The sequence below is a fragment of the Lepisma saccharinum genome, unplaced genomic scaffold, assembly GCF_977018435.1.
Source record: "Lepisma saccharinum unplaced genomic scaffold, izLepSacc3.1 HAP1_SCAFFOLD_889, whole genome shotgun sequence".
Classification (NCBI taxonomy): domain Eukaryota; kingdom Metazoa; phylum Arthropoda; class Insecta; order Zygentoma; family Lepismatidae; genus Lepisma; species Lepisma saccharinum.
This window is the reverse complement of record NW_028143545.1, coordinates 19287-46080: the sequence shown is the minus strand read 5'-3', so window position 1 is coordinate 46080 and position 26794 is coordinate 19287. Positions and strand designations below refer to the sequence as shown.

General features: G+C 39.6%; 1 long non-coding RNA gene across 1 annotated transcript; it reads right to left on the bottom strand.

Moving 5' to 3' along the window:
• Positions 1 to 104: 104 nt before the first annotated feature.
• On the bottom strand, positions 105 to 26794 carry LOC145983414 (uncharacterized). The gene is made up of 3 exons (XR_014441248.1): positions 26776 to 26794; positions 779 to 823; positions 105 to 142 (listed from the first exon to the last, which is right to left on the bottom strand). It is a non-coding gene; the product is annotated as an uncharacterized LOC145983414 (long non-coding RNA).

Sequence of the window (26794 nt, the reverse complement as noted above, 5' to 3'; positions counted from 1 at the left end):
TATTCTTATCCGTATCGCTAATAATTTCAGCTATCTCCAAATACATGATATTTTCTCGCTCCTTTCTAGTTTTGTAATATATGGAATTATTTTTGTAAATACTTGCCTCCCGATTGTCCTCTCCTTCGATGCAAGCCTGCTCCTGAGAATGAAAAGAACTTTTTGAGAACAGTAGTAGAAAAGGTGACAATTTTGTTGAAAAAGGAAATACAAATACGCGATATTGATTAAAATGAGAGAAAAAATTGAAAAAAAATTTGAACGAAATAGGATCGAAACCGCATCGAACTAATGATCCCAGTAAAATATAACATTCTTTCCGATAAATGAAAGCCAGATAATAATATAAAATATAAATATAAAGCCTCCCCGATGGCGCAGTGGTATCGTCTTCGCCTTGTTATCAAGAGGTCCCGTGTTCGATGCCCGGCGGAGACACATAGTGATTCGGATCCCACTTTAAACTGTAGGTCCAGTGGCGATTAGCCTTACTGTGCATAAAGTGGACTTAGCACAACAAATCATTCAATCAATATAAATATAAAGCAAATGTAAAGTGTTCCCCTCTGCTTTGCACCACGTCATGAAGGTATATTGGGGGTGTGGAGTTTGGAACCTGGTACCTCTTGATTACAAGGCCCCCTTTCCCCTCCCAAGAGTATCCTCCAGGCATCCAAGATGCCGGTTGCCGCCAGAGCCGTTTCAGAAATTGTAAAAATTCCCGGTTCATCCCCAGTCGGGAATCCAATTCGGTATATAAGGTTAATATAATACTTGCCTGGCTTGCTTCCACATCAGCTGCCTCCCTTCTTGATTGCAGCTCCTGAGTGAGGAAAGAAAACTTTGATAACATACAGTGTCCCTGAAATAACGTTAAACTTAACACATTTCTTACAACTAAAATAGAAACATTATTTGAAAATATAAACTAATGTCATGTCGTTTCATAGAGAAAAAATGATTGTTTGGATTAACCAAAAAATTGTAGAGGCGAACAATTCGTTTGTTTAAATAGGCATCAACCAAATAATTGTTCACCAGTAACAAAAGATTTGGTCAAATTCTATTAGCTTGTTGTAAACAATTTTTTGGTTACTAACGTTACTAATACCAAATATTCCTTTGTTAAATGTAACAAAATGTAGCCCATTTGTTTTGGAAAACCCAATAATGTAGTCAAAATTAACCAATTTGTTAACCTGGATAATAAACCTTTTCGAGCAGGCCTCATCTCCTCAAAAATGGACGTACCGACGGGACTTGCTCTAAAGTGATGGGAACGCAGTGTTCTACCAATCTGTGTCTAGTTAGTTCATCCGAGACGCACCCCCCCCCCCCCCCCCAACCTCCCGTCTGCTTCAGCATACGACACTGTGCAGGTTGGTAAAATATCTAACAACTCGCTTTAAAATGAACGCAGAGAGACGCGTATTTCACTACCGAGCTAAGCACAGTTTGCGACAGGTCATCTCGTAGCTTCCTTTACCCTTTTTTATCCCGGACTTGAAGCTACACTCAACGTATAACACTTTATGTTAATCTGTTTTCTAATTTTCCAGAAATACTGAATAATCGTAAACAAGCGAATACTAACAGGTACGCGGTTTCACGAACAATTTCTGCATCAAACGATGTGTCTTGGCCATGGCTACGTGAGACAGTACAAATACCGTTATCTCCAGAAGTAGTCGATAGGGGGTTTCTGAAGAAAAAAATTCAATTAGAAATGTGGAAAATTACTTTTTCTTAAATCTTTGTCTATGTGAAGCGCCTCGAAGTAATCCTTCGTTACAGGACCAAGTGCATTCCCGTTACGCCTAGACAACGTGTCTGTATGTCTTCCGTGATTATTCAGGAACAGAGCAGCTTTCGGTTCGAGAATTATTTATTTCCAATTTGTGTACTAATCTCCCTTCAGGGACCTCCGCGACAAAGGTTGCAACGTCCCTCTCGGCGATCTCTCCTTTAACTTACAGGGTACAAGTAAAGTTACAAGGATCTTGAAATATAAATGCACCGGCTGCGCAGAGCCCTTTACAAATTTTTAAAGATAAAAGTTAAAACTTTAACAAAGAGGGCGTCATTGCATAGTTCACCCATAAATGTGCAACGTCCACCCACGCAGAGCTCAGCACCACTGTGCAGGAGTACTGGTACTGGCTGCGTTCAACACGGTAAAAACTGCAGTTGGGTGGTCGGCAAAAATTTGCCCATATGTGCTAACTGATTCAGTCGTAGTACAAAGACTCAGAAATATCTCAGGGCTTGCTGGGTGTAAAGAAAGATTAAACCAGGTTTATATATATATATATATATATATATATATATATATATATATAAAGTTTATTATAATCTCAACACAAAGATGTCCGTTAGCACACGAGTCTTTACCTGTATCCCTTACGTGCTTTTACCTGTACCACCTTTAGACTCGAAGAAAAAGGGGGGGAACAGGGAACATCCAATTCATTCCTCGCAGTGAGGCGCCAATGGGGAGTATGGGGACCAAATTTTATTTATGGCCTGGTCGCCGCAGTCGTCACGGGTTCCCCTGAAAGAGAGAGTAGGTTGTCTGGAAACCCAACGCCACACTACCCTGGCGGGGTGCCGCAGGTTGATAGGGGAAGGAAACCTCTCGCAGCAAGCGGAGCGGGTCCTCTCACTCTAAAGTGGAGTTGTTCTCTCTCGCCAATAAGCGGAGTGGGGTATCTCTCACTCGAAAGTGGAGTGGGTTCTCTTGCCAAAGGCAGAGTTCAACCTCTCTCGCTGGAAGGCGGAGTGCGGCTTCTCTCGGGTGCTTGGCCTCTCGCAAGAGCGGAGTGCAACTTCCTTCCTTCCTTCCTTAGGATGCTTGGACTCTCGCAAGAGCGGAGTGATCCTTCTTCCAGGTCCGTTGGTAAGAGAGATCTTATGGTGAGCCGACCTGAAAGCCAACTGAACTCCGGGATTTTTTTTATTTTTTTTTTTATTTGGCGTCAAGATTTTTGTATCCCAGCATATTGTTTATTTAACATTAACTGGAATCGACAATAATTTACAATACTGTTACAATAATTACTTTTCTTTACATCAATATTTTACAAAAACTAACGCAACTGTCGCGTTAGTACAATTTACAATGTTCCCAGAAAATCCCCAAAATCTACTCACTACTACATATATATGAACATTCACAATCACATTCATTACATTAACTTGATTGTCATTTCATTTATCTGGTTTTTATAAACAGTCATGGACGGGGAAGTGAAACCCTAGCTTGCACTAATGGGTTTGGATGCATCGTAATCCGCCTCCACAGGTTATCCCGGGCAATATGTAGTAAATCTTCAATCCTGGGCTGGTCCATGTCTTCGTGGAGTTGTTGTATACGTGTCGCTAACGGGTAATGTCCAATGTATCTGAGTGCTCTGTTTTGTACATATTGCAATTTCTGTAAATGTGTTTTAGCGGCCTGTAACCATGTAGGGCCGACATATAATAATATAGGTCTAATCATCATTTGATACAGATGGAGTCTTGTTTCAATTGACAACGCTGGTGATCTTAGTAGAGGCATGAGGTATCCTGTTCTTTGTTTTGCCCTTCTTGCCACCTCATCTAGATGTGGGCCAAAAGTCAGCCTTATATCAAGGCTTATTCCTAGGTACTTTATCTTATTGACCGTAGGGACTGGCGTCTGGAATATTTGGAGTTTGATTTTCTCCCTAGCTCCACTCGATGCAAAAACTATGGTATTGTTTTTTGTTGGATTTATTTTTATTTTCCATTTCTGAGTCCATTTTATTAATTCTGGCACATACTTGTTAATTCGTTTTTCGCAAGTGGACAGTAATTTTGCATGTACTAACAATGCAGTATCATCTGTATATGTTGCTAGTAATCCTTCTTTCGGATATGGAATATCTGCCGTATATAATGAGTATAACGTAGGGGAAAGGACAGAGCCTTGAGGCACCCCTGCTTCAATAGATCTGGAAGTAGATTTCTGCCCTTGCACAGTTACTATGAACTTTCTGTTTTGCAGATAATTCATCATAATTTTTAAGTAGCACTGAGGTAGCGGAAGTTGTTGTAATTTGAGCATTAGTCCACCGTGTCATACTCTATCAAATGCTTGCTGCACGTCCAGAAATAGACCAGCGACACGATGCTTTCTGTTGTTATGAACAGCAATATAGTCAACGACTCTGACAAGTTGTTCGGTAGTACCGTGATTTTTCCGAAAGCCAAATTGGTGGTTTGGTATTAGCTGATGTTCGTCTATAATAACTGTGAGACGCTGGCACAACACCCTTTCGAAAAGCTTACTAACATGAGATAATAGACTTATAGGCCTATAGTTTGTCTTCTCGTGCGGATTCTTTCCCATTTTTGGAATAGCTTTTTTCTTTGTCATTTTCCATTGTGTTGGAAAATAGCCCAGTCGTATAATGTTAGTAAAAAGTTTGGCAAGATCCACAAACCCCTTTCTTGTGAGATTCTGAAGTGCCGCAGGTGGAATACCATCTAGACCAGGTGCTGCTTTCGGTTTTAGCTTTTTTGTCAGCCTTTGGACTTCACGAGGTGTTACGTGTGGAGCATCAAGAGTCGATGGAAGTTGTAGAAGTTTGTTACGTTCCTAGCAACTTTCCTCACCCTTTACTCCTATAGTCGGGAGCATGGAGTCTCTAAGGGTCTACACTGAAACCTATCTTCAGGGTAGGTGCAGAACAAATCCAACCAACGTCGTGAAGTTTTAATGAAAAGTTTATTTACTGCTTGAGTATTTACAGCCAGTGGTTAGGTAACTCGTAACTGGAACTTGGAGGTCAATTGTTAATAGATAATTTCGAACTTACTAGAAAGGTCAAACTAGGGTGGCCCAAACCTAGGTTTTACAGAAGAGCGGCATACACCTATTCACTTCTTCCTAGACTTGGAGTTATCACCCGAGATTGCCAATTTAGGTTTTTACAGAAGAGCGGCTTGCACCTATTCACTTCTTCCTAAATTGGAACTTATATCCCATTCGGCTAACCTAGGTTTTACAGAAGAGCGGCATACACCTATTCACTTCTTCCTAGATTAGACCGTTCCTATTTGGCCAGTCTAGGTCTTTAAAGGAGAGCGGCTTGCACCTATTCACTTCTACCTAGACTGACACCAGAACAGACCTCCTTACGGACCAAACTCCTTCGTATTTATACCCAAAGTTCCAGCCTCGAACACCTGTCTTTAGGTAATTTCTAATTACAATACTCTAAATTACAACAGAAAGATATTTGAAAAATACATAGTTTGGCAATTAATAATTTACAAAGAAAGTTTACATATTCATTTGAGTTAACAACTATTTCTTTAACGTTGATAAAATCTTACATTTTGGAAATATACAAATTTAAATGTTCCGCCATTATTTAATTACAATTAGGTTAGTTCATCAAACATGGATAATCTTTGATTGGCAAATCTATATTTACATCATAATAAATGCCCGTTGTCTTAAGCGAGCTGTCTTCATCAGATAGTTACAGAAAGGTGACTACATTAGTTCAACAACGCCTTGATTGGCGCGTTCATATTTGCGTCACAACATGTAGTATCACGGACATTAACAATGACTTGAGGTAACACTATATCAAATTTTCTTTTTAACACGGCATTGCAAAGTTACAAAATAAGTAAGGTCGTAACAGGTTCCCCCCTCTGTAGTTTAAAGGAAAATTTGAGAAACGAAAGTGAAACAAATTTTTCTTTCTCTAAACTCTTTGCCTTTCTTATACATTTTTTTATATATACACCAATTGCGTTTATTATTTCAAATTAAATGATTAGTTCAGTACAACTAATAATCATATTGTTTCCCAAATATTAATGCTTTATCAACATTTATAACACAACACTAGAAATTATATGGTTAGATTTCAATTAAGTACATGTCTTAAATACAATTTTATATTCAAATTTTAAACTGTTAAATCAACATATCATACAATTCTCAAACGATAATATTTGATCACAACTTTTTAAACGGCTTTCTTTTATATATATATATATATATATATATATATATATATATATATATATATATATATATATATATATATATATTCAATTCAACACAACAGTTTTTAAAGAATTAACACACAAATACAACATATCAAGGTTACACACATTTAGTTAAACAAGAATTTGTTGCTTGATTAATTATTTCCTGTAAAGGTGATGTTCAGTTATAAGCTATTTCAGTAATCACCATTTTTTCTTTAATTATGTTTTCTTCAAAATAAACCGCATCCCGTTCCAACTAAACAATTTCTTCATTTCTCGCTTGGCACCATTCCGACTTAACTTTAGTTTCTTTGCCAAGAGTTGGAGGAAAATCTTCTTGTTCATTTTCACTTCCGGGCTTAGCTCCAGGAACCATCCTTGCCAATCAGGGACATCCTTTTTAGGAACCTTGTCTTCCTTCAGGGGACTAGTAACTAGCGGGGCAGGTTGATCGTCATAAAAATGGTCATTAATTAGTTCAGGGACGTTTACTAACTCCTTGCGCACTAGGGTTATCAAAGCTTCAACAGGAAGGTCGTCCACTAGCTCATCACAGGTTAGTTTGTTAACGTTTTTGTCGTTCCCAACTTCCTTACAGACTGCCTCAATACTAGAGGAAAATTTGTTTAGTATGTCTCTTAGTTCAGCCCTATGCTGCCTCTGCTCAGCTTCGATCTTCCTAAAGGTATCCTGTAGTCGTTCGTTTTCCTTTCGCCTAGTTTGGATCAATATTGAGGTAAAACTTTTGGTAAGATCCTCTAAATATTCCTCTAATCTTTCATTGTCAGAAGTCCAAGCGTTGGATTGTTGAAACCACTGTTTGTAGGACTTGTCGAACTCCTCCACAATTTGTAGTTCTGCTAAGCTTAACTCTTTGGGTATCTGAATAGCAGAGCTCTGTCGTTCAGCCATGTTAGTTCTCTAACAATCTTAATACGTAATGCTTGACCGTTTATCATAATCTCGCTTTTTAAAGAATTTCGAGCCAGACCTAGACCTTTATGTAATAATTATTGATCTCTCTTTTTCTCAGTAGAACCAGAGCGTATAGAAGAGAAAGTGTGTGCACTTTGTTTTCTTCCCGTAAGCCAAGTGAATAGAGCGGTGCCCCACCGAAACACTGGCAGCCCCTTCGCTTGCGAGCGCCTTCTGCTTGCAGTACGGCCGCGCTTTACGTAGAGCGTTGTGTTTTGTTGTGCTAGAATAACATTGTGTACTTTTATTAATGACAACGTTGTTACGTTATTGAGTTTAGTGTTGTTAGATTTGTGATTGATACGTTGCGACTAGTTTGTGTTGTATTCAACGCATTATTATTGTGCTTGAGACAGCAGCGAGCGAAAACTACAAGATGCCTACGTGTTTCGTACCCGGCTGTAGATCTGGATATGACCGCTGTTCTTCAGGCAGTAGACATTTTTTTAGGCCACCTAAAGACAGTAATGGTCTCTCAAAATGGGAGAGTGCCATCCCTAGAAAAGATAAAAAACTAAGTCATAATTGCTATGTGTGTGATATTCATTTTTCCACTGACCTTTTAGTGAAAGTGGATTCGTTCATAGTGGATGGCGATACAGTAGAAATTCCACGACAAAGCTGGAAATTAAAACCAGAAGCAGTTCCTCATATATTTCCTAATCTGCCCAAATACCTCTCTAAGACAGTTAAGAAGCGAAAATCTCCCATGAAAAGGCAATCCTTGCGGACAGATGATAATAAAGTAAGTACTCGTCGCAATGTATCATTAAGCTTATCAGTAGAGGATGATTTGTTTCACACTGCGGATGCTAGCAATACAATAGCATTGCTAAAGAAAAAACTTAAGAATCAGAAACGCAATTTAATTAGAACGCAGAATAAACTAAAGGTCGCACAGGCTAAAATAAATTTGCTTGAAAAAGGCGTTAAAGATGCTAAATTAAAGACAACGGTCACACAGTCAAAACAGTTCGCGTCTCTTAGCAAAAATCAAAAAATTGTAATTGATACAATCTTAAAGAAATGCCAACTGAAAAGTAAGACAGGAATGAGATACAGTTCTGAGTTTATACTGGATTCTCTTAAAAATTAAGTCCCCCAAGGGGTATAGACACTGTTTGCATCACGATTTGCTACCTTTGCCTTTTGAAGCTCACTTGAGAAAATTGGTGAAGGGTCTTAAATGTCCTTACGGCGTAAATTCCCATGCCATCGACGCTATAACACATTTTTTTAGTGAAAAGAATGAGAATGAGCGTAGCGGAATGCTGATTTTTGATTAAGTTAAACTTAGGGAAGCTATTCAGTTTAACTCGAATTCCTTAAAAATGGACGGCTTTGTTGATTTGGGAAATCTTACTCCAGAAAAAAGCAAGAATCAATTAGCAAATCATGCTCTAGTTTTTATGTTTGTTCCTTTTCTGTATAATTGGATTCAACCCATAGCAGTATATGCTAGCAGGAATGCCACCCCTGGTGACATTCTCACAAAAATACTTATCCAGGTAATCATACATTTGGAAAAAGCAGGGGTGAGAATTATTGGTTTTACATCTGACGGTAGCCAATCTAACAAATCTAACAAGAATTCTCCTCTGACGTCTTTTGTTAATCAAATGCGAACTCTGGCAAGATCAACCGAAAATAAAAATATTTCTGTGAAGAAGCAAGCTGAAAATAAAATAAGGGAAAAAATTTCCATTGTTGAAGATGAAATTCAAATACCGGACTGGGAAAACAACATACCGAACTTAAATGAACAAAGTGTTGGTAAAGAATACTTGGTGTATCATTTGGCAGGATACATAGTGCGGTATATTTCCAAAGTGACGGATTGTAAACTGTGTACAACTTTTCTGCACGGGGAACCAACTAATGTACCTGCCTCACTTACGTTAATCCAAGACTATGGTTCGGGCGACGGCTGTAAATACCTTACCTATGCATCGAAAAGTGTTTATGATGTGCTGTTACGAGTGGAAGAATTTGTTGCAGAAAAAATATCATGTGCTAATAGTTTATGGGGTGATATATTTTTTGAGTGTTTGGACAATTTAAACATAATTGCTGTAAAAACTTCGCAATTAGGATGCTGTGAAGATCATGTGCTGCGTACGCTACCTAAACTCGTATTTCACTATCTGAAATGTCGATTTTTCTTCCGCACCAAGCAGATAAGAAAGGAATTAAGTGCCTCGAAGACAGCAAAATCATCTCGGAAATTCTCCAAACTATCCAGCTGCTGTGATTTTCTCCAAACGTAAGTAACATGCATTTTTGTTTATTATGTAGTTAGTTATGTAAGCAACGCGAGCATCTTCCGCGCCGTCTCAAACGTCACCACTGCCATCTAGGCAACTCAGGGAGTGCGCACACTATTTCTTCTATACGCTCTGGTAGAACCTTTTTAATTCAAGAGTTTCTCACTCTTCCTTATTATTTGACCTCTCTTATAAACGTTTACAATTCAAGCCATCTTTGCTAACGCTATGAGGACTCAGCCTCTTAAAATAACAATTTCTTCCTTTAAATTGTTACAGCAATTTCTCTTCTATCCTCGAAGAGTAAGGGAATCAACCTTTTCCCCTGGTAGCCCTTCCTTGGCTTACCAAGCAATAACGCTTACTCGGCTTATGGAAACATCCTCGGTTCCCTGTGATCAGTTTATAAGGTCTTTCTTTTCATTCAGGTTCTGCACAATTATTAAATTTCTGTTTTTCTAGGTTCCAGTCCTCCTCGGCTCGAGCTCCACTTCTCCAGCAATTCCTTTCTACGTTCGGCTGAACAATTAATTTTTTTAAGGTTGTGGAAATTCTCCTTTCCTAAAACTTCCTTCGTCCAGGGATCCCTTAGCAAAGCCACATTATTCCCTATTTCTATTATTTCATAGGGACCTAGGAAATATTCGAAAAATTTGGCGATTTCTTTGTTTGGTGCCGAACTCAGTTTACGATTTCTTTTTAACACTAAATCTCCGATGTTCAAAATATATCCGCTTTACTCGCCTTTCTTTTTCTGAGTTCTTGGTTTATATGAGGCCAGGAACAATTTGGTTTCCCATTTGATCTTTCCTTCGTCTCCTTCGGGCCATTCTAAATGCTTCAATAAATTAGAAGGTACTGGCTTGTTATAAAATAGTTCAGCTGGGGCGTATCCTGTAGCTTCGGATACCGAATAATTAATCAGCCAGCATACTTTATTTACGTATTTGTGCCAAGAATCATGTTGTTTTGAGCAGAAAGTCCTCAGCAACCTTACGATTTCTTGGTTTACCCTTTCTACGGGATTACTTGCAGGATGATAGGGAGTGGTGAACCACGGAATTATCCCATGTTTCTTCAAGAAATTAGCCCACTTATGAGAAGTAAATTGAGTCCCTCTGTCTGATAAAACATATTTGGGTTTAGGATAATGAGCCATATATCCTTGTTGAAGTTTATTTTTTACTTCTTCAGTTTTAGCAGTCCTTAAAGGGTAAGCTATAGCGTATCGACTGCCTACATCCACCATGGTGAGGATAAAGTTAAAAGTTCCGGATCTAGGTAGCTTTCCCACTATGTCAATAGACAATACTTCATGGGGAAGTTTGTTCATAATGCTAAATTGTTGTCTACAGGTTCCTTTCCTGTCTGGTTTGTTTCGGGAGCATACCAAACATTCCCGCACATATTGCGCAATCTTCTCTTTCATTTTCGGCCAGATGAAATGAAGTCTTAGTCTTTTATACGTTTTGGTGAACCCGAAATGTCCCGCTTCGTCGTGCTCGGCGACCATTACCTTAGGAACTAAAATGTCTGGAACTAGTAATCGGTAAGTTCCTCGTCCCTTCTGATCCTTGTAAAACAACAAGCCTTCATGTAGCAGGTAACCGGAATCAGGTTGCAATAGAACGTCTCCAGAGATGCTACGGCACCATTCATCCTGAAGTTGGGCGTTCCGCCACTCTTGCAGTTCTTCTCCTGCTAAACTGGGTGCTCTCGTCAATCCCACTGAGTAAGTGACTTCATTTTCAGGATCGTTATCCACTAAATTTTCAGCTTGAGGATATCTACTTAGGACGTCGGCTATCCCGTTTTGCTTTCCACTAATATGAAAAATGGAGAAGTTAAATTGTTGAAGTTTTAAGGCCCAACGGGTTAACCTAGCACTCCAGTCACGGCTATTCTCTAGCCATATGAAATTTTTATGGTCAGTATAAACGTAGAACTTAGTGCCATACAAGTAGACTTTGAAATGATCTATTCCGAAAAGTACTGCTAAACATTCTAATTCTTGTACGGTATAGTTTCGTTCATATCCCTTTAGTTTCCGACTGGCATACAGTATAATGGCGATGTTTTCTAAGTCCGGAGTTTGTTCTATTTTCCCTTGGAACAACACCGCTCCTAATCCAGTCAGAGACGCGTCACACAGCAGGCAGAAAGGCTTGGTGAAATCAGGCTGCGCTAGGGCAGGTAATTGGACTAACTCCTTCTTCAGAATTCGAAAACTAGCTTCATTTTCGTTAGTCCATTCCCATTTGACATTTTTTGCTAATAATTTCTCCAAGTTTGCTGTCTTTCGAGACAGATCCTTTACGAACCTTCTTCTCCAGTTTAATAACCCTAAGAACTGTTGAAGATCCTTTTTACTTCGAGGTAGGAAATTTTAAGATAGCTTCATCCTTTTTAGGGTCGACTCGATCCCAACTTCCAGATATAATATGGCCAAGATACTTAATCTCTGATTTCACCCATTGGCATTTTTTCAGTTTTACTGTAAATCCTTCGGCCTTTAGCTTGGATAAAACCCACTTTATGTGCTAGAAATGATTTTCCAGAGTGTCATCAAAGATCAGCAGGTCATCTATGTAGATGGTTAGGAACTCTTCAGTGTGATGTTCAAACAAAGATTGCATGGCATGCATAAATACAGGCACAGCGTTCGATAAACCAAAAGGCATTCTCGTAAAACACCAGGAACGTCCTTTATATGAGAAGGCTGTATATTCTTGATGTCTATCGTCTATAGGGATTTGAAGATATCCGGAAGCTAAGTCTAGGCAACTAAAATACTTTTTTCCTCTGAATTTTTGTAAGGCTTCCTGTAAAACTGGTACCGTGTTTCTTGGAGTTATTATCAACTTGTTCAACTTTCGGAAATCAATACACGGTCTCACCGAACCATCAGGTTTATTGACCACCAGCAGAGGGTTTAGATATGGAGACTGACATTGCCGAATTACAACCCACTCCTTCCATAGTTCCAATTCTTCTTCCAACTTCTCTCTTTTTGCCATCGGAATGGGATACGGACTAGAATATACTGGTTCCTGGGACGTCAGAGGTATTGTACATTTAGCATTTTTTGCTAGTCCCGGTTTGGAGGAAAAAATCTCCTGGTATTCCAATAATAACTGCATCAATTCTTCTCTCCTTTCAAAGATGAGTATCTCAGGAGAATAGGCTTTCTGTCTTATTTCTTCTTCATTGGCCATGCAGGCATCAATGATTACTTGACTAATACAGTTTTCAAAGTCCGACGTATTTTTTCCCGTCAAGTTATTTCTTCCTAATAATTCTTCTTCCACCAGCAGTCCTTCTTTCATTAAATACAGTCTTTGGTTTTTTGTATCTAAATTTGCTTGATATTTCTCCAAAAATGGGTAGCCCATTAATAAGTCAGCATCTAAATTCCGACTTACATAGACCAAATCTTCAAATACACATCCCCCAATTTCAAAGTGAATTCTTCTACATCCTACTATTCTAGAACTTTCCTTTCCAGTAAAATCTCGTAGTTTCACTCCGGGACATTTCTGAAGTTTAAGTCCGGGTAACCTGTCCCGTAACTTAAGCCAAATTTTATATTTCATTATAGTGCATTCACTCCCTGTATCTATAGTGCACTTAATTTTTAATCCTAAAATTTGGGCGATAATTTCTGGTTTCTTGGACAACAATATTCCCCTATGTTCAGGTTCTTCTAATTTTTCCCATTCCTCATTTTCGATTTCTAATTCTAAATGCAATACTTCTAAAAAAATCTTCGGTGAGGAAATTGTCGGTACTCTCATTTTTCTCCGATGCAGTTTTCCCTTCCGTTGTAAATGAGAGAGCTTCATTTACAACGAGGGTTGGTTTAAATTTTGATTTGGGAGCATTGAACCTTCCCAAGCTGGAGCGACAGGATTTAACTCAGTCGGGACTTCTTCAGTTTGGCAGGAGATTTCCTTTGTATTAGAATTTCTATTGAAGTGGTTGTTGGGGAAACGGGATTGGTTCCATGGTCGTCTATAAGGTTGACTTCTATTGCCGTTGCTATAGAAATTCCGCCCTTGGTAACCCCTCTGGTTTCTATTATTGTTCCTATTAGGATTCTGAGGTGTTCTGGTCGCTGCTTCACTTTCGTTGTTAAATCTAGGCGAGACTATATTAGTCTGCCTAACTCTGGGTTGAAACGGCCTTCTGTCTTCCACTTTGGGGTTATCTCCCCTACTTATCTCCAGTTGTTCGGAAGCTTCATATCGACTAAGATAATTTGCTAGTTGTTCCATGGTTTTTGGATCTCGAGTCAATACTAGTTGTCGAACTTTCACCGGAAGTTGGCTGATTATCAAATGCAAGACTTCACCCTGATTTACTACTTCCACCAGATTGCGGTAATTTCCATAGACTTCCCAGCAGTATTCTTCTAACGTTAATCCAAGGGACCTCTGAAATTTCTTATTCCTTAACAGCTGCATTTCTCGTTGTTTAGCCTCTAAGGAAGCATACTGCTTTCGAAATGCATAACAGAACTGATCAAAACTCTTCCACTTCCTTTCATTTGCTATAAACCAGGATTTGGCCTTTCCTGTCATTAAGGAAGGTAAAATTTTCAACCTGTAAAATTCTGAAACTTCCATTATATCTAGATAGGTCTTTAAACTTTCGATGTATCGTTCGGCCGAGACTGAATTTATTTCTCGAGAAAACTTCTCTAAGGCTTTTATATCTGCCAGTCTAAAATTCTGACACTTGGATTTCCTAACTCTGTTGTTAGTCTCTTCTTCCGAAAGGTGATTGAAGAATTCTTGTGACTTCTTCACTTTCTTTGAGCGTCGGCTTCTATTCAACTCCGAACCTTCGTCGGACGTAGCACTCGAGGATGAGAGGTTACTTCTTTCAGTATACCTCCTCTTAGATACACTAGCGATAGGAGTGGCCAAATTGGCAGAGTGAATCCTCTGACTTTGGTCTACTGAATTAGCACTCAAAGGTAGACGTTCTAATTTCATGGCCAAAGAATCTATTTCACTAGAAGTTTTGTGAAATTGCCATTGTACTTCCTTTATTTCGTCTTCCATTTCCTTTCTTCTTTGCAGTTTTTCTTCCATCAAGCTCTTGGTAGTTTCAAGCCTTAAACTTTCAAATAAGCTTGTTAATTCCGTTTCTTTTGTTTTCCTCTGACTTTTTTCTTCATCTATTTCTTCCAATAAGGCTTTCTGGGTTGCTTCCATCTGATCTTTCACTTCTTGACTCATTACTTGTTTAAATTCTTCCATTTCCGCCCTCATTCCCTTTTGGCATTCTTCTACAGTTTTTTGTAACTCATTCTTATTGATCTTACACTCTAATCTTACTTCCTCTATTAATTCTCTCATCTTTTTACTATCTTCTTCTCTTCATCTTCTTGTCTTTCTTTCTGTCTCTTCTCTTCATCTTTCTGTCTTTTCTCTTCATCTTCTTGTCTTTCTTTCTGTCTCTTTTCTTCATCTTCTTGTCTCCACGTTTTCAATAAATCTATCATTTGGTTCGCAGATTCAGATTTGTTTTGACAACCTTGGCATTTAAAACTAGTTCTATCAACATCCTCATTCGTGGCATCCATATTCAAACAACTCAAGTGGAACAAACACTCGCATTCTTGACATTTGACAGTTCCTTCTTCGGACTTGGAGTCATCAGTGCAGCACTTAAAGGTCGCCATGTTTAATTTTCTTTGTTCCCCCCTTAAATACCTTTTAGACATGACTAAATACTGATATTTGAGTTTTCACACTTTTAAAATGTAAGTCCTTTTTCTTGAAGAATATTTTCCAAACTAATGAAGTCTTTAAGTTATTGCTTCTTATAGTAATCTTCTACTCGTCGTTGGTCATCTTCTTCAACTGCAGCGGTCAGGATTCTTCAGCTTCTACGGCGCTACTGCAACTTCGCTTCTAACGAGGACCTCTTCCGTAATAGTCGTCTGGCTGGATTCTTCAATTGTCGAGCCTCTACGTTGTATACCCAGTATCCAACGTCGGTGGTTGAAGTTCTAAACTGTCGTGGCCATCACGATGGGCGCCAAAAAGGATCTGTTACGTTCCTAGCAACTTTCCTCACCCTTTACTCCTATAGTCGGGAGCATGGAGTCTCTAAGGGTCTACACTGAAACCTATCTTCAGGGTAGGTGCAGAACAAATCCAACCAACGTCGTGAAGTTTTAATGAAAAGTTTATTTACTGCTTGAGTATTTACAGCCAGTGGTTAGGTAACTCGTAACTGGAACTTGGAGGTCAATTGTTAATAGATAATTTCGAACTTACTAGAAAGGTCAAACTAGGGTGGCCCAAACCTAGGTTTTACAGAAGAGCGGCATACACCTATTCACTTCTTCCTAGACTTGGAGTTATCACCCGAGATTGCCAATTTAGGTTTTTACAGAAGAGCGGCTTGCACCTATTCACTTCTTCCTAAATTGGAACTTATATCCCATTCGGCTAACCTAGGTTTTACAGAAGAGCGGCATACACCTATTCACTTCTTCCTAGATTAGACCGTTCCTATTTGGCCAGTCTAGGTCTTTAAAGAAGAGCGGCTTGCACCTATTCACTTCTACCTAGACTGACACCAGAACAGACCTCCTTACGGACCAAACTCCTTCGTATTTATACCCAAAGTTCCAGCCTCGAACACCTGTCTTTAGGTAATTTCTAATTACAATACTCTAAATTACAACAGAAAGATATTTGAAAAATACATAGTTTGGCAATTAATAATTTACAAAGAAAGTTTACATATTCATTTGAGTTAACAACTATTTCTTTAACGTTGATAAAATCTTACATTTTGGAAATATACAAATTTAAATGTTCCGCCATTATTTAATTACAATTAGGTTAGTTCATCAAACATGGATAATCTTTGATTGGCAAATCTATATTTACATCATAATAAATGCCCGTTGTCTTAAGCGAGCTGTCTTCATCAGATAGTTACAGAAAGGTGAATACATTAGTTCAACAACGCCTTGATTGGCGCGTTCATATTTGCGTCACAACATGTAGTATCACGGACATTAACAATGACTTGAGGTAACACTATATCAAATTTTCTTTTTAACACGGCATTGCAAAGTTACAAAATAAGTAAGGTCGTAACAAGTTGGTCGTATATATTTTGAACCTCTTGCTCTGTTTCTTGATCATTAAGTTCTGCATTAAGTTTGAAATGCGTTTGGAATTGGTCTGCAAGAGTTTCGGCTATTTCCTGAGGATTCACTATAGGTCCTTCTGGAGAATTTAAGGAATTCAACGTTGGCTTATCTCTTGCATTGAGAGTGTGCGCTAACTTCCAAAATTGCCTATCTTGTGGTTCCAGTTTTCGTAGACGTTCATCCCATTGGGAGGTCCGCTCTCTTACTAGGACATTATGTAATTCTTTGGCAAGCAACCTCCATTCGTAAAGATGGTGGGGTGATTGAGTTCTATACCAGCGACGTCGGGCCCATCGTGTCAAACAAAGTAAAATTTCCAGTACTGGAGAAGTGTTTGGCGTAGGTAAAGCAGACATGGTAATCGTTGTTCGGCTCCAAGATGTTTTAATAACCTCTGTAAAGTTGTTTACTGCTTCATCGATCTCCTCAGCCGTATTCATTGATTGATGGAGGTTCAGTCTCATATGTGATTGCCGACGAAAAGCATTCCAATCTGTTTTGGGTTCCTGTAGTTCCTGGAACCTATGATAGTAGATGCAATAGCTGCGAATACAGGGAGATGATCCGAGGTAAGAGCGTCTTCAACATGTGGTGCAGTACTAATGCCTACTCCTTTGTTCAAAAGTGCGTCTAAGACATCAGGTGTTCTTCTACCCCTAGGGTAGAAAGTAGGGTCCAGTGGAGCAGATATAGAAAATTCAGTATCTGGCAGCGCTTGCAGTAGAATATTTCCAGACGGGTTAGATATTCTAGAATGCCATATAGGATGCTTGGCATTAAGTTCGCCTCCAACAATAACGTTGGATCCCAGTGTGTCCAATTGTAGTACGTCTTGATAATCCAGCACTGTAGCTGGAGACGCTGCAACTAATATCAGATCTTCTGAAGTAGTATGCACCTTAATTGCAATTGCCTCAATTGATGTAAATGTGGGTAGTGCTATTCTTGCCGCGTTGATTCCTTGTCTTGTTAATATGAGAAGTCCGCCTTTTCTTTGTTGGAGTCGGTCTTCACGGAAGATTCTATAACGAGAGATGGTCCATTTCATATGTGGTTTGAGGTGAGTCTCGTTAATTAGTGCAATATCTATATTTTTATTGCAAAGTAGATGATTGAGTTCAGGTGTCTGATTTGCTATGCCATCGGCATTGTATATCAGCAAATTGATATGTTGAAGCAAATTATGTCGACTAAAAACAACCATCAGATTGCATTTCCATCAGTATTTGTATTATGATTGGTATTATAGACATTCCCGAGGTTGCTTGGGAGATCTTTTGTAGTCCTCGGGATACATGTTGCCATATCTTGGTATAGTTCCATGTATTAGCCAGATCCAGGGAACTCCGGGCCTCCCTGCGCTGGCTTTATACTCGCGGTGGCGCATGGGTGGTGAAAATTTTAACTACAAGTACGCGTTGCTAACTCATTTTTTTTTACATATAGCAAACTTCGTACTGAGAAACATCCAAGAAGTAACATTAAGAAAACACTAGTGGGAAAATCACTAGTTGCACGTGTCAATATAAACTAAAACTGTGTGCATTCAGACAATACAATTGATATTGAGCCTCGCAGGACTCTTCAACGAATTGAACAGTATAAATGACAATAAATGATAACATTCACCGAATACAGTGACCACGCGGGGTCGAAGCTAATAAACGTAGAGGTGGATCCGTTAGCGTTTACAGAATACAGCGACCACGCAGGGTCAAATAATACGTAGAGGTGGATCCGTTAACACATTTAAACTAAAAGCGTACGCTTCGCAGGGACATTTAGCCTGCATTCTTTATCCAAACCTTCTTAACAAAAATATAATATTGCGACCACGCAGGATCGTTAAATGTGGCGACCACGCAGGGTCGTTACAAATGTTAGCGTTGTACAGTCGTAGACATGAGATATCTAATATTTACCTCAGGGCTTGTTGGGTGGAAACAGTGCAAAGCCACGAAGGCAGTGAAAACAGTGATTCAGAGAAACTGCAGCTCGATTTAACATGTTTATTACAACAGCGAACTAATAACTGTTTACAAGATAAAGTGCGAGGTATTTAGGTGCAGAATCTTTACAGTGCTTAAATAACTACTTTTACAGAATAAGTACAGGACTATTACAGAACATTTGACAGTATATGAACATTTCCCATGTCAGCACTTCCCATTGTACATTTCTTTAATCTCAAAGAAACTATGCTATGAATTTAATGATTATATCTACTCTTCAAATGAGCGAGGCCTACTCCCGAGTTAAAGGATTATAATAATAATTTTTCCTAATATGACTGCCCAAACACATGTCAAGGGACTCGAACCAAGAGGCCACTATAAATAAAGAAAAAGACCCAAACAAAGGTACAGCTTTATTTACAAAGAGAAAGGGGAGTCAGAGAAGTGTCAGAATGGGTTCACCCGTTGGTGCGCCTGTATTCAGGAACGGACGGGGAAAGAAAAGGGGGAGGTTAGTTGGAGCGCCCATAGTTGGGAACGGACGGGAAGATCTGGCTGGGGGAATTCACCCAGGATTTGAACCCGGAACCAGACCTTGAGGGGACTGGTTGGGGAAGTTCATCTGGGGCTTGCACCCCAGGAACCAGGTCCTTCGCAGTTGGCATCCCGCAGTCAACTGAGCTCAGCGACCCTAACAAACTTCATATATAAAGGTGGTGCTTTATCATTGTGGCCGAAAATCGAACTATCGGGTCCGCGTAGCAAACCTCCAATATTTACAAGTTTCCTACTAAGCATATGTAAATTACCCTTTTTTTAGTACTGTAGAAAAACCAACCCAAAATAACTAAATGTACATACATGATGGAAAACGAAAAGCATTTTGGCTGAGTTATAAAACAACAATAGGAACTGAGAAACGCAGACAAGACAATATAAGATAAACCAATCAACAATGAAAACAAATACACTCAGAGCAGTTCTTTAACAATCACCCATGTCAATCTGCCACTATCAATTTTCAGACTGACAAACCCAAGTGATACCAACTGCGTCTTTGCTTCAACAAATAACATGCAAGAACGGCGGGTTCCTTGCATACCCCCTTACTTTAGGGTAAATCTTTTCATTACAAATTTTTTTAATGTTGGGATGAAAAGATTTGAACTCCAGAAGTCCACATTACCATACCAGAAAATATTAATCACTTATTGGTCTAACCGTTAACCCGCCCTAAAAAGGGCTTCATTACATATACATGTTTCAAAAGTACATTTTTATTACATCCGTTCATATTGGAAAGGCTATTACATTCGAAAAGTCACTACTTATATAAAGCACCTATCACACGGAACTGGATTTCTAGTAGGAATGCCCTAGTTGCCGCTGAACTAACTTTCTAAGTATCAATCATAGCCGCCTGGCTGACTGCTTGACTGGTTTGGAGGAATAGGACATGTTCTAATTGCTACTTGCTTTCCTCGACTGGATTCTGTGGAGCGTTTTTGTCTGTGGTTTCCGAGTGTTACTCCAGCAATGTATATAACGTTTTATACGAAACGTTATTCCTCTCGGTTGAATAGTTATCGGCTTTTAAAAATGTGAAGTGATACATTGTTTACATCTCACGCGGCCGCCATTAGAACTTTCCTCGTATGGGAACAAAAGTCTATCGACAAGTACGCTGATAGGTATCGTGTGAGGCGAAAACTAGCAAATTGGTAGACAGTCCAGTGCCAACTAGGGCATACCTAGTTGATACGTATCCAGGAATTCCTTTCGGGGGGGGAGAGCTGAACATAATTTTTTAAGGGGTATAGATAGAACGTCACAATTATATGTTTAAGGTCAGTGGCGCCAATATGGTTCCAAAAGCGGAGGGGGGGGGGGGTGCAAGGAAAGTTTACTTTCTCTTGTTAGACAAGGCTTAGGATTAAGAGGCCATAGTATGGAGGCAAAAAAATGGGGAGCAACTATCCCCTAAATCGTCACCACTGTTTAAGGCTGTGATTTTAATCAGAACATGAAATCGGAACACTTTTTTACCACTAGACTCCTCAGTTTCCATTAACCTTGTGTGCCGGAACCATCTTAGTATGTATGTTCGTCCATTTCTTCTCATCAGGCATCAAAACATCTGTGTAGCAGGTAACCAAAAGTGTTTTTACGAAGCTGTTACACATGCACAGCATGGACAATCAATCCACTCGACAACACGAGATTCAAACTGTGTGCTGCGAACTGGACGCAGACAGTTCTCTAATATTTCTCTGATTCGAGCCTGAACACCACTAATGTGTCTTGTCCTCCCATGTTTGCAGATCTTTTAAAAGCCGAAGCCCACCAAATTGTTCATATTCAGGCCTAAGCACTCGCAAGTGTTCAAAATTGTCTGTCACAGCTTCCGCAGTCTTGTCATATACCGGCACGAAACAAAGGAAGTCTTCTATAGAATACAGCTGGATCGCAAAAAAACCTTCCGTTCCCAACACATCTAATGTTTCTTCTCCCAATATGATCAAATGCTTACGTGCGCAAGGGAGGTTTGGTGGGGCCATAAACCCATTTGTCACAGTCCATAAAAAGAACGTCAAAAACAGGAAAATATGGCAAAATGAGGGCTGACCACCAAAAATAGTATGCGTAACCCCTCTCCCTACCGAAAATCGTTGGCACGCCACTCATCATCTGACACATTTTTAAAAATCAACTCACCAGAAATTTTTATAATTTCGTATTACAGACTGAAGTAAAGCACCTTTAACACGATCAAATGAATCATGACCAAGTCCTTGAATTGAACGCTTAAAAGGAAATGATGTCAGAGACAACGCCATTTTTCTCATTGGATCCAAGGTTCGGTCAAAGAATTTCTATTTAGGAATGGTTCTAATTAAAGCGTATTTATATTCTCAGTATATGCTAGAATGTTGCGCAGGTAAACGATTTATAAATATTGCCAGTAGTTCGACTCCACTTATTCAAGAACATTCCCTCTTGCGCCGTCCAGAGATTAAAAATTACAACGAATCGCTCTACGTGTGGCGATACCTTAGCTGTGCAGCTTCCAAATGCTGACAAGTCTCTACATAGTGCTCACGTTTGCTGCGACAATACTGAAAGCTCAAGAAAAGTTTACGTGCAATATTATCAACAACAGGGTTATGGAACATTCTCCGTCTTGCCTTGATAAGAATTTCTCCCCTTAAATTATCGTCACATTATTCAAAAAGCAAAAATCCTAATAAACAGAAATATTTCTTGAAGGTGTGCATGTGGAGGGGGGCTCGAGCACCCTGATTCCCACCTTGGATACGCGCTATTAACAATAACAGGGTTATAGAACATTCTTCGTCTTGCCTCAATAATTGTATCTTCTTAAATTATCGTCCCATTATTCAAGAAGACAAGAACCTAATTTTATCTAGTGTAAACTGAAAATTTTCCTTTCCTAGGGAGGGGGGGCTCGAGCCACCTGATTCCCACCTTGGATACGCGCTAGTAACAATAACAGGGTTATAGAACATTCTCCGTCTTTTCTCGATAATTATTTCTCTCAAAGTACCATCACATTATTCAAGAAGCCTAAATCCTAATTTATGTAGTGCAAACAGAAAAAAATTCTAAAGGGGGGGGGGGCTCGAGCCACCTGATTTCCACCTTGGGTACGCACTATTAACAATAACAAGGATACAGAACATTCTCCGTATTGCCTCGATAATTATTTCTCTCCTTAAATTATCGTCACATTATCTTATATCACACCACAAGAAACCAAAAACCTCATTTTATCTAGTGTAAACCGAAAACTTTCGGGGGACTCGAGCCCCCTAAGCCCCATCCTTGGACCTACTGGAAATCCAGTTCGTCTGATGCGGGCTTTTAAGTCAGTGCTTATATTTTTCAAGCTCCTCTCGGCGAAGCATCCTTAGCTTCGTGAGCTTCCCCGCTCCTTAGCACGCCTTACACTCTGGTCTTTTGCTTTAAAATAGGAGGGGGTTTCACTTAAGGACTGACACTATAAAACTTACTTATAGATAAACTTTCCACATTTACATTAGGTACATAAAACATAACATTTAAAAAGGTAACGTATACCATCAGTTTATAACAACTTACGATTGGAAAAACTTCGAGGTCCTTATTTCAGGAAACTTTTTTTTTTTTTTTTTTTTCAAGAAGTCCACAAGGGGAAACTTCCTGGGAGGTCTAAGATTATTCCTACGAAGAAAACAGGACACATGGACATATTTCGATATTTAATTCTTTGTCCCTTAAAGAATTCTCTTAATTTCTCTTCGAAATCCTTTACTTCAGGGGGGATCACTCACACTGTTTACTACCACAAGGCACAAGTTCCTTCTCCTCTGGTAATTTGTCATCCATCACTTCTGAATTGGGTGTACAGTTGGGAGCTGAGAAGACTGCGAGGCTGAGGAATGCGAAACTGACCTGCCTGTTGTCGCCGTGTGCAGCCAGCTCGTCTTCCTTTCAGGGTGGCAGCAATACGAAAACGCATTGCAAATGAATGGAACATATTACATAGTAACAAGTGAAAGCAATACTAATAATGGAATAAAACTTCACAAATCAAAGCAATCTGCTTCCAACGTGACTAAGAAAGTAAGGGTGTGTGCGTGCTTTTTGTGTATTTCCTAGCGTCTTGTTAATGCTTCTTTCCTGGACATGGATCAATTAATTTTAACTTATGCAGGGTAGTACATTTTATCTCTTGTTTATATTTACATTTTGGTATGTAGCATCGCTTTTTTGCAACTTTTGGATTATGGAACATGAAGTTGTATTGTCTCGCCCCCAGTGATTTATCCACCAACTACGCCCTAACATCCCACACAATTTTTATAAAAGGACAAATTTATGGTCATTTTTGCTCTAAGTCTAAGTATACCTTTTCACACCCATAAAAACAAACTTACACCCCTCAAATAAAAAATTCTGAATAAACCTTTGCTCAACCCCCGAGCCGGCTTTCCCGCTTTTCGTTGCATGTTAATTCTATTGATAGTTAATCTTCAGCGACCCAGTTTACTAGATATAGTCTGCTCTATACATATACATTTACTTATACACACACGCCAGAACATTCATTCGATTTTTAAAACAAATGTATTTCCGAAAACACGGAAGAAGTGTGAATTCCTATGCCGTTGCTGGTCTTTGAGATGTCCCGTGACTGGAGGTTCACGAATGGTTCCGAACGCCAGACTGCACCTCACACTGTAAGTCCCGATTCCATTATCAGATTCTCACCCTTTCCTATAGACCGTGTTAAAAATGTAAACATAAACATTGGTGAGGTCTTGCCCGGTCCCCCCGGAACTTCCGGTTTAGGCCAGTCCCCGTTGTTGCCAGTGCAGATTCACCGGCATACGAATTAAGAAATGGGCGCTTGTTTTCATCAGTTGTGCAACGATAGTCAAGAAAGGTATTTGTTAAAGTTCTACTATAAAGGAGTGGACGTCAAGAATCCGTCGGATGATCAACTGCAGAGCAGATTATTAAAATATGACGTGTCTTTGTGGCCACCAGTTGTACCTATAGCATACTACATACAAGAATGATACAAGTATCTCATGTACACGCACGACGAACTCAAAACGTACGAAAGTTTATATATATTCAATTATTTTGTAAATGGAAAGTGAGAGAAAGAGAATTCTATAAAACTAGTGATATTATTATATTATAAAGTATGCTTAAGTGAATCTTTGCCAACAAATCTGCAGAAGTTGTTACCCTGCCCCCGTGTCAGGGCAACAGTGTTTTTTTCCTTATTGAAATATTTATTAATATGTTAATTAATTGGGTAATGAAGTGTATAAACATATATATGTGTGATTAGTGTAAATCAATTTATTATGCATTTTTTTAGGTTCGTATTATTCCATGCATAAATACCATGTAGCTCTGTTCTTTCTTCGTGTTTCGAACGTTCAAAAGAAAGGCGGGCTTAAAAATTTTGAAAGAAGGGCCGTTGGCAACAGACGCCAACCAAACATATATAAACTCCCAGATCTCGAGGGGGAGGTCGGCTGTTGGAACTGAGACTTGGAAGGGAGAGGCTGTTTTTGCTTCGGTCAGCTAGGACCGGAGGACAGGTCTCCCGAAACGGATGCTGTAAGGGATTGGATTGCCGGGCAAGCTAGTGCCTTGGTATCCAGTTTACAGGTAAAAAGGTAGTTTGTACTGGATGTTATTTTGAAGTAATTACGGTGCGCCGGGCAGCCTAGTGCCTTGTCACCGTGGAGGTTGAGAAATGTACACGTCGGGCGCCCTCGCGCCTGTTAAGACGTTTCTTGGAGTAACGCGAGTCTACCTTGTGACAAGCGTACTTCAGATGTAATTCATGAAATGTAAAGCATCCAGGTACAAACAATAGAGATTCCAACATCAAAATTAGAGTTTTGGCCCGATAAATAATTAGAGAAATGAACGTTCGGATACGACTTGTATATACTTCAAATTTTTACGTTAATTAAACTATAGAAAATATCCAAAATTTCAGTTTTTAATTTCACAAATGCTGGACAAGGTAATTTATCCCCCTGATCATAAAGCTTTCGCAAAGGTTATCCGTTGTCTCTTGTAGTTAATTATATAATTATGTTGACTTGTAGCAACCCACGTGCATTGTCGTACAAAGAAAGATACCCCTAGACAAATCAGAGCCGAGTACGAAGTGCACCGAACCTCGAGTGCGGAGGTAAAGTGTGGGGGGCCAGACTAGTAACAAAGTAATGAAATGACACATAACAAATGCTAATAAATATATGTGCTTTCAACGTCGCCTTTCCACCTGAGGGATTTAGGGAAAACCTATGATATGGCATGTCACTTTCACTTGCACGAATTTACTTCAAACAACAAGGGAGTTTTAAGACTGAAGCGACAAGCGATATCGGGATTTCGCATAGAAGCATTCGATCTAAAGCAAACCCATTCACCAGTCACGCTTGCGTAAATAATAGGCCGGGGCAACCCAATGTACGGTTTTGATAAAACAGCCCATTCCGAGCGACAAGCGACACCTGCAATTTGTCGTGTCTCTTTATTTCGGAAGGTGTTGTTTATTTTTGAATGTTGGTTTCCAAGAGACACGTATCGCTGCCACAGATTCGCTGCAGTCTGAAAGCTTCCTTTCGAACCGATTCACCACGAGAAAATGCACGTGTCGCTTGGACTGGACTGTTGTTTTCTCAGTACCATGCATCGTGTCACCTCGCTCTGTTCTACTCGTATGCAAGGTGAATTGTTTCCTTTAGAGTAAAGGGACTGTTGCTGGTTGCTTCGGTGTGTAATCTCCGTGCCACTTGAAAGTGCACGTGTCGCTCATTTTTCCAATGGCGTGTTTTGTGCCGCATGAGACTTGATTTCCCATGAGCGGTAAATGCTTATTTATAGACTAAATGGGCCTGTGTCGCTTGTCACTTCGGTAAGAACCACTACTGTCGCGTGTCGCTTCGGTTTGAAACCTCACTAAGAGACGTGCTTTTCACCACAACATGATACGCAGATAAACGATCAACATGTTTGTAACAAAATGCAAGTCGTACAAATCCTTTCCGGGTACCAATTATTTCTTCGTTCTGCTTGTATCCACAGATTTCGTCTCTATACGTTCTTCGGAAACCTACGAAGTGATACTTGACTCAATATTTTTTTCCCCGATCGAACTGTGCAACCATATCCTACACAGCTTTTCCTTGTAAAAGAATCTCCACTTTGCCCTTTCATATTAACGTCCATAGCACGTAAGCGTAACAGGATGTTCGAGGGGGACCAGACGAGTGCGCATGATCCGCAGTAGCTCCGCCTTTAACACCGTCTATAGGGACTTCTGAATGTCTGGCAACACTGAAAAATTGAACACAAAGTCGAAGCTACCCTCCCCATACTTCCTCCCCGTTCACCCCGAACCTCACCCCGCACTCGCAGTCTTCTCAGCTCCCAACTGTACACATTTGGTCTGTCTTCTCTTGTATGCTGGTCAAATCTGGAAAGCGCGGGAAATGAATGTGCTTTCCATTCAATGAGAAGACGGTTCAAAATTTGACCACCAGGGTGCAGGACAATGCAGAGGCATACCAGAAGAACTCCCAGGAACATTCTGCACGTGCATGGCCCAGCATTGTAAACATTCAAGTGATAATAATGCCCATACTATGCACGTGCATGGGACACTCGTGGGATTCAATGTGTTTTAACGGAAATATGATTTTTCTAATTTTAACATGATATCCTTGGAATATAACGTACACTCGTTACAACATATGAATGTTTGAAAAGGTCTAAAATGTTAAAGACACCCCCCTCTCACACACACATAGCCTTCGAAAAGGAAACTCACCAACAGTCTTGTACTCCTC